Source organism: Monodelphis domestica, chromosome 3 (genome assembly GCF_027887165.1).
Source record: "Monodelphis domestica isolate mMonDom1 chromosome 3, mMonDom1.pri, whole genome shotgun sequence".
Classification (NCBI taxonomy): Eukaryota; Metazoa; Chordata; class Mammalia; order Didelphimorphia; family Didelphidae; genus Monodelphis; species Monodelphis domestica.
The window spans coordinates 483,295,698-483,304,927 of NC_077229.1; positions in this window are offsets into that span (position 1 = coordinate 483,295,698).

Genomic DNA, 9,230 nt, shown 5'->3' on the forward strand with positions numbered 1-9,230 from the left:
AGACATGAAAGTATTCTGATCTGGGGAAAACAAGAGCAATTGTTCCTTAATGTTCCTCATGCCTAGGAATGGGAAGATTGCCTTGTAACAAATTTGCTTTCAGAACAAAGGCTAAGAACGTCTTTCCTCTCCTGTGTTTCCTCTCCTGCATTGTGACACTCCTGCCCAGGCGTCTCTGGTCTAAGTGCTTTGGAGCCTGAGTGTGAGCCAACCAGAGAACAGCTGTACTGCAGCTCCGGGCTCATAATGACAAAGCAAGATGGATTCTGCTCTTTCTTTTCTGCCAGTGAACACACGGGAAAGACAGCCTTCTGCCAAGGACACTTCTCTGCTCTCCCTGACAATGCCCCAACTACTGAAAAAGACTGGAGAGGAGCCAGTTTCTATTGTTTAGATGGCGTTAGTCCCGCCCCCCCCCCCCTCCAGTTCAAAGCAGCTGCTTTATGTAGGCGAGGGGCCAGTAAGAAATCGATGGATCAAAGCTGGAACTTGACCAGTCATTTGTTCATCCTTTAGTCCATGCTCCAAGGCTTAGCTTGACCTGTCTCCAACTCCCCCCATCTCCTTCCCAAGCTAATGAGAGATGGGGAAAATAAACGAACTAAATTCTGAGTGTTCTGGGTACTGAGATGCATTGTGGTCCTTTATTTTCTTTCCCAGATAGCCCAGGGCATAGATTTTTAGAGATCATCTTAGTATCCCTCCTGATTTACAAATGAGTAAAACCATGGTCTTGGGCAGGTAGGAGGCACCTTGGATAGAGAGTCCTGCCTGGAGTCAGAGAGATTCTTCTTTCTGAATTCAAATGTGACCTCAGACACTTACTGGCTGTGTGACCCTGGGCAAGTCATTTGATCCTGTTTGACTCTGTTCCCTCATCTATAAAGTGAACCAGAGAAGGAAATGACAACCCACTTCAGCATCTTTGCCAAGAAAACCCCAAATGGGGTCACAGAGAGTTAGACATGACTGAAAAATAACAGAACAAATTTTCAAGGGGAAGCAGGTGGAGATCAGAAAAAGCTCTCTAACATAGCTGGGATTTGATTTCATCTGTCTGAACTCCTAATTCCATCCCCTTGCCATTTGAGTTGAGGCTATCTGTCTAGTCGCCTTTTGATGGAGTTAATTGGACAGGGAAGCCTTGTCTGAAACTGTGTCCCATTGACTTCCCAGGTTTCTATATTCTCAAAATGGAGGTGGACTTCAAAGACCATGCTGGGGGGAGATGGAGAAAAAGCCAAAGCGGCAGTAGCGAGCACCGTTTCTCCTGAGAGCAGAAATGTTGATGCCTGGCTCTGATGATACAGTAGTATAGGTGCCAAATCATTTTGTTAAGTTGTGCCCTTTTGACTTCAAGGAGGAGGTGATGTGAGAAACTGAACAAGTAGGCAGAACTCATAAACAAATGGTAAGGGAGGGGTGGGGACAAAAAAGACCTTCTGATGACTCATCCCCAATTAGGAGACCTCACAGGCAACCTGGGTAAAGCTGTGACACGATTCAAGTAGAAAGAGAACTTTCTATGAATAATAAACACATGACAGCATATGTGAGAGGCAGTGGATAGACTGCTGGACCTGGGATTGGGGAGATAAGACTTCCAATCTGGCTTTAGAACTTTTCTAGCTGTGTAACCTTGGGCAAGTCAGTTAATCAGTTTGCCTCAGTTTCTTCATCTGTAAAATGGAGATGATGAAAATCCAGAGTTGTTGAAATGATGAATTGAGATTTTTGTGAAGTACTATGCAAATCTTAATGAGAGGATGACATTTGATCCGAGATTAGTTGGTAGAAAGCCATTCTCTTTTAAAAAAATTAAAACACTGGGAGTAATTAGTCATGGATAGAGAACCAGACCTAGAGACAAGGAGGTCCTAGGTTCAAGTCTGGCCTCAGATACTTCCTAGCTGTGTGACTTAGCCCTCATTGCCTAGCCCTTACTATTCTTTTGCCTTGAAACCAATAATCAATACACATTATTGATGCTAAGATGGAAGGTAAAGGTTTCAAAAAAGTGCTAGTTATTATTATATTGGCTATTAAAGTACTATTAAATGCTAGCTGTTATTTTATTGGCAAGTGTTTTGGACATGACGTCATAGGATCATATATTTTAGAGTGGGAGACCATTTAGCCCAACTCTTTCATTTTATAGATGAGGAAGCTGAGGCATATAGAATTTAACTCCTCCTTCTTGAAATCACTTTGTATTTCCTTACTTGGGCATGTTGGATCCTCAAAGGAAAATGTAAGCCTCTGGTCAGTGCTCCAAAGTTCAAGCTTCACTTCTGTCTGTATTTTCAGCAAATTGTACAGGCTCTGGTGTGTAGATAATGCTTAATACATATTGAACTAAACTAGGAAAAATAAAAACCTGAAATACCTAGTGACCCTGGGTGAGTACTTAGTCTCTTTAAGTCTCAGTTTCCTTATCTGTAAAATAGAAATGATGATAACAATCTTTCTCAGAGGTTCTCACCTTTGTACCTATTCCAATGTGGAGGAGAGACTGCCTACACTGGTCCCTCATTGTCCCTTGTCATTCACAGCAAGGAGGTCCACTAACAACCTAACTGAAATGACTTCTTTCTTGACAAAAAGAGGTATATTTTCCCATTAAAATTAATATGTAAACTTTTATCCTGTATCTGGTGACCCCTTTTAACATCAGCCAGACCCCAAGCCCATATAATTCTGTGGGATTTCACAGTTGCTTCCTAGATTTACACAGGATGTCAACTGGTTGTTGTGAATCCATATGTATTCTGGGTAAAACTCTTCAGAACCAGGTTAAAATCAAATCAGCCTATTCCATGATGTCTGTACAAAGCTCATTGATATGAACCCTGGTGTCTCTCACACCATACTCAAAAAAATCCTTACAATTTTAGCAAGGGAATATACATAAAATCTCCAGAAAAAAATTTATCTTTATTTTTATTTTAGCCTTTATGAGAAGAAAGAAAAATGAGAAGAAAAAAGAAGTTCTTATTTCTGTTCCCTGAATGGATACAGCCAGTTTAGGACTATTATCTAATACAATCAGATTATCTAGGCCCATAATGGAAATAAACAGGACTTCAAAGAAATTAAGCTTTGATTTAAAGAAAAATTCAATTCTGGTTTCCCCAAAATACAAAACAAAATTAAAGCACTGTAAGTCTTTACTTTGCAGTGCGATCGTGTATGGAAAGAGCTTTGAAATGTAGTCTCATGAAATGTCAATTATTATCATTGTTATTATTATTAAACTAAATATGAGTAAAGAAGGAAGAGAAAAATGTTTGGTCAGGATAGATCCATTTCCACAACTTGATGGCTTTAAAGAACCTTCTGTTCTGAAATCTGTAATTAGTACAAATAAATGGAAGCTTTGTATCAGGGGGCCAATACCTAGAGCAGTGATGGCAAACCTTTTAGAGATGGAGTATTGTGCCCCTCCCCATGGAATGTAGGGTGTTCCCTGCCCCTCCTCCCTTACCTCATACAAGGAAGGGAGGAAGTGCTCCCATTGGGTTGCTGGGCAAGTGAAGTGAGAAATGTCCTTAGTCAGTGTATAGAGGGGGAGGTGAGTGGCCAGAGCATTCTGATCCCCTCTAGCTCTGCCATCTGTGAGCCGCCCACCTTACCCCCTGTGTGTTCCCATTGGCTGCTGGGCAAAGGGGCAGGGGATGTGAAAAAATGTCCTCAGGCTTGGTGGAGATGGGAAGGGGAAGCAGCTCCTCCTGAGTTCCTCTGCCTTTCTAGTAACTAATTCTGGGGGTGGGACTGTGTCAAGTGCCCACAGAGAATGCTCTGTGTGCCATAGGTTCACCATCATTGACCTAGAGTATCTGCCTCCTTCCTCCAAGAGGATGTGCTTCCTGCCTACTGTAACCACTGCTTCCCCATCTCATTTATCTTGATGTCTTTTACCAAGTCAAACTCTGGAGCAGTTATTCCCTGGACCTGTCCCTTCCCCAGTTCTGTTGGAAGAGACTGGGGGATCAGGTAAGGTCAGATGACCTTTTGGCTGTTTTGATATTGTTGCAATCTCCCTCCTCTGAATTAGAGAAGGTTGCACTAGATTTTCTGATGAAACTTTTCCCCAAAGTTAGACTGACTTCTGTCCCAATGCAGGCTGCCATCTCTTCCCAAATTGTGTTTTAAAAGTTTTTTTTAAAAGAACATTTAAACATAAAAACATAAAATCTTAAAAAATCTTAGTGTTAGCTCTAATGCTAAGGTCTTGAAACGTTCTTTAATTATGAGATTACAGTTTGATCTGAGATTATTAGATAGAAAGCCATTCTTTGAAAAAAAATAGACTTTTTTTAAAATCCCCTACATTTCCCATGGTGTTCCCTCTTCCAGAAAGCTATCCCTCATAATGAAGGTTTTTTAAAAAGAAGAGTTTCATTTCATGGTTATTTTAAAATTTACATTGTAATCCTCATAGATGGTTTTCCTGACTTTGTTTCCTTCACTTTGCACCACTGGATATGTCTTGTATTAATTATTCCTTCCAGTATAATAGTATTCCATTATATTCATGTACTGCTATTTATTTAACCGTTCCCTACTTGCACAAGGAGATCGCAGAGTCCTAGAGAAAGGCACTTGGACACAGGATATAAACCCTTTAAGATAAAAAATACCACCCCCCATTTGGATATAATAGTGATTCTAATAAAAAAAAAGCTATGCACAGATTTCTATCTGAAATGCCACAATGAAGAACTCTATTTCAAAGCTGAGAACAAAGGTATCCTCTTAAGTAGCACTGGCTGACTAGTCCTCATTTACTTTGTCGCCATTGTCTGACACAGCTCTCTTCTTTAAGAGCCCCCCCCCCCACCGCCAAACCTGTTGTGTTGAGTTTACATGTATAATAAGACTTCTAGATCAAAGCTCCAGAGTAAATAGTCTGAGTTTTCAGTTCTGTGGTTATCTCAGGCATCAGTGCACACTCTCCAAGCAAAGCAAAGTTAAGGTATTATTTGAAATCTCCATGGGGCTTCTCAAACATCTGGGCATCACTAAGATTGCTTTGTGGTCTATTAACATCAGGTTTGTTTTTATGCTGCAGTTTTTAATTACTGCAGTATCTACAGGGCGTTAATGACAATGGGTGTCAGCTGAAGGAATAGTAACTCTGCTGGAAGTTCTTGTAAAGAATGTGCAGTAGAAGCAAGATATAGACACCTGCTCAGATTTGACTCATAGGACTCCACAGAGAGTTTGGTGGCTTGCATGGAGAGTACTGATCCTATTGGCCAGACTTCTGGACAAGTATCTTTGGTGCTCTTCCCTCTCTTTCCATCAATGCCCCATGACACTTCTCTCTGTTCCTGATGCCATCATCTAAACCCAAGAAACCCAGTTTCCCCCTCCCTTATGACAGACTTCACCCTAGCCCTTCCTTCTTAGCAGAGTGGAAAGAAGCCAATGGGCTTTGGAGATCTGGGTTCCAATCCAGATTATTAAGCTCACTGACTATTTCACTCTGGGCCATCTATTTTACCTCTTTAGAGATAAAAATATTCACAGGATTGTTACAATTAAAATTATCTCTAGAAAATGATTTTGGGGAAAGAACATAAGTTTATTGGTTATTTCAGGTTTATTGATTAGGCTAGCATCATAACCAATAAAATGATATAGATATCCATGGCTCTCTTGGGACCAGAGATGATTCAAACTGGATTAGTCAGTCTAATAAAGAGATTTTTAGGTGCTTATTATTCAGCACTTCCCTTGATCATACCAAGACCATACCAATTGGTGAAAGCTAAGTAAGAGGTGGTCCATCAACCTATCCACCCCCTCATATCTGCAGGTGGACAGGTTGCATACACTGGGAAAAATCTTTCTCTTTTTCACTTATTAACCAAATTCTGTTAAAAAGGAAGACCTTCTGTGGGATTCCCAAGGACAAAGAAAATGCAAAAAGTAGCAGACTAGATGGTATCTCGGACCCAGGTCCCAGACACAGGAATACACAATTTCCCCTAACATATAGGAATTAATACAGTATAAGAAAAATAAATTCTCAAAGGAAAATGGTTTGTTGGCCTAAAATTGATCCAATAGTTAAGAGGCCACATACTATAGCTGAAAGAATGTTGGGCACAGAATCTGTGATCTGGATTTGAATTCTGTCTCCCTTAGCTGCTTGATCATAAGTGACCACCAGTCACTTTACTTATCACAATCTCAATTTTGCTGTCTGAAAAATGGGGATGTCAATATTTGCCTCTTTAATAAGGGCAATATTACCCCTTCCCCCCCAAATGAATCTCTAACAGTGGAATTTCAGGCATCATTCAAAATTTATAGGAGAAATATTTGAGAGTAGTCAAGAATACCTCAAATGCAGTGTACAGTTTTGCTGGTTTATTTTGCTTATGCATAATATTACTCATGAGAGATAGTATGCTGCCATGGAACAAGCCCTGGACTTGGAGTTAGGAAATCTAGGTTTGATTTCTTACCCCCACATTTGTTAGTTGTAAGACTGAGTCTTTTAATCTCTATGTTCATCCGTTACATCATTTGTAAAATGGGTATAAGCATATCTAAATGGGTTATTGTAGAAAAGGACTTTGTGAATTATAAAACATTACATAATTGAAAACTATTATTATAATAATGCTCATATTTATAAAACATTTTGAAGTTTGCAAAATACTTGGCATACATTATCATTTGATCTTTACAACAAACCACAGTCAAAGAGGTCATGTTAGTTTTGTTTCTTTTCTTTTTTTTTTAAACCTTTATCTTCTATCATAGAGCAGTAAAGGTTGAGGAATAGGGGTTAAGTGACTTGCCCCCTCTGGTTCTCTATCCATTGGGTAATCCAGCTGCTCCATGTAGGCTTCATTTCTCATGATGCCCCTCAGAGCCAAGGAAGTTGCTGTTGTTGATCAATTATGTCCAGTTCTTTGTGACCCAATGGATCAGAACAGGCCACCGCTTTTCATTAAGTGAATTGTTTGCCATTTCCTTTTCCAGTGGATTAAGGTGAACAGAGGTTAAGTGACTTGCCCAGGGTTGCATAGCCAATGAGAGTCTGAGGTCAAATTTGAACTCAGGTCTTCTTGACTCTGGGCTCCATGCTCTATTCACTGCTCCACTTAGCTGCCTCTGCTAGAGAAATCAGCAGGCTCTCTCAGCTGTGAACTAGTATTTCCTATTCCTTACCTTATCACTTTACTAGTATGAAATGAGTCTTGGTCCCTTGTGCAATGGATCTTTCTGCCCACTGGGATTACTGATTCATTACTGGCTTCTCTGCTAGAGGATGTTCCTTTAGGAGATAGGAAATAGATGGCAGAGAAGACCTAGTTTTGGATGGTAGCTGACCTTAGCCACTAGGCTATGTTCTTCCTGGACAATAAACTCTGAACATGGTACAGCATGAGCAGGAAAGAGATATAAAATTATATTTGGTGAGATGAAATAGAAATTAAGGAGAGGATTTCAGTTCTTCTGAATGCCAAAACATCCATAAGCACAAGACTTTCCATGAAAGTATTTTACTATTTTACATTTTACATACATACCTAGGGCTCTGCCTAGCTAGATCAAGATCTGTTTTGTGTGTGTGTGGTCAATCTCATCCCATCCCTAAATAGAAAATCATCTAGTCATTCTGATCTTTAGGTTGGGGCGAGTAAATTCCTTTCTACTCCACCATGCTCCTTGCAACTAATGCAATATGGCCGTTAGGGACCCTGGGCGAATGGAATATAGTTAGTGGTGTGCAGGTAAATTTTAACAACTGAAGTCTTTGAGCTGTCTTTCCAGAGTTGTGTGTGATAGATTTGTACTGATCCCTCCATGCTCTCTCATATGGTCCTTTCATGACCAGTGGGAATAGTAACCCTTGTGTTAGAAATTCCCTCCTGATGTGAAGGGCTTCAGTATGCTTCGGTGTCCTCTGATTTAGGTGATTCATTGCTTAACCTCTCAGGTGGAAACTGGGAACTTTAGTACTACATTCTCCATAAGTGACTACCAACACCCCTTTGCCACTGAGAAAGTGAAAGGAATACTGATTACTATAATTGGCTGGATTTGCTCTAGCCTCCATTTTTCCAGAGGTTTCTGGTACATAACAATAATCCATTGTGGCTATAAGCTAAGCTTGAGAAATACCAACTGAACTCTGCCCTAACTGCACCAACTGTACCTGGACTGGGAACAATCATAGGAACCCTTCCTGGTAAGATGACCATTATCTCATGAGGAAGGGCTCCAGAGATTTCCAGATAACTCTTATCAGCGTATCTCCTTGAGACCCCAAAAGTCTTTCCAAGGAGTCATTGACAAGATTCTGCTGTTACATCATGTCCCTCAAGTAATAATGTTATCCCCCCTCCTTTTCTTCTCTTCATCTTTCAAATAGTAAAAGTGGGCTGATTTCTGTACCTAATGGGCTCCTCTCCTTAGGAGAGGAGTTCCCACATGCATGCTCATTCTGTTTAGAAGGATACATTAAAGCACCCTTGGCTTCTTCCTCATTTTCTAGTGTCTTTCTCTCAATTCAACTCCAGTCCAGTGGGACCAGATACTCAGGAAGATGGTGGATTGGCTACATAGATTCACAAATACAGAATCATTTTATTTACATGGTACAGGACATGGAAAGTACCTGTGTCTGAACATAAAAGGGTCAAGAAATGCCACATTTCCCACTAGGTATATTTGCAATTCCAATGACTTACAGAACTCCTATGGTTTGGGTCCCAGCAAGAGGGAAGAACTTGGGGTTCACTAATTTATGCTGAAGCTCTCTTCCCCTACATCCTACATGTTTATGATAGTTGCTCTGAGTCTTACTCACTGAAATCTCACTCTTCTCTTCCCTGCTTTGCTTCTTTCTATTAATGACACATCTAAAGAGCTGGACTATTGGGGAAATTATGCTGGAGAGCCAGTTGACACAACTCTTTTAAACCTTAGCATCCAGAGTGATTCTGGGATACTTCAACCATCAGTTGTTTTCTTCTCATATTTCCTAACTTCACTCCCCACAGAAAGGGTGTCCTTAGGAGGTTTTTAGTGTGAGTCAGGTTCCTTTTTCTACCTGGTTTTGCAGATCCTGGGTTTGAGAGGGGGCAGAGATATGGTATGGGGTAGGGGAAAGGTGCCCATGCTGGTGGTTCTTCCTATTAGCTGGCTTCAACCATGTGTCTTTCTCCAAGTAACAAAATCATGGATAAAGCTGGACATCTGTACTT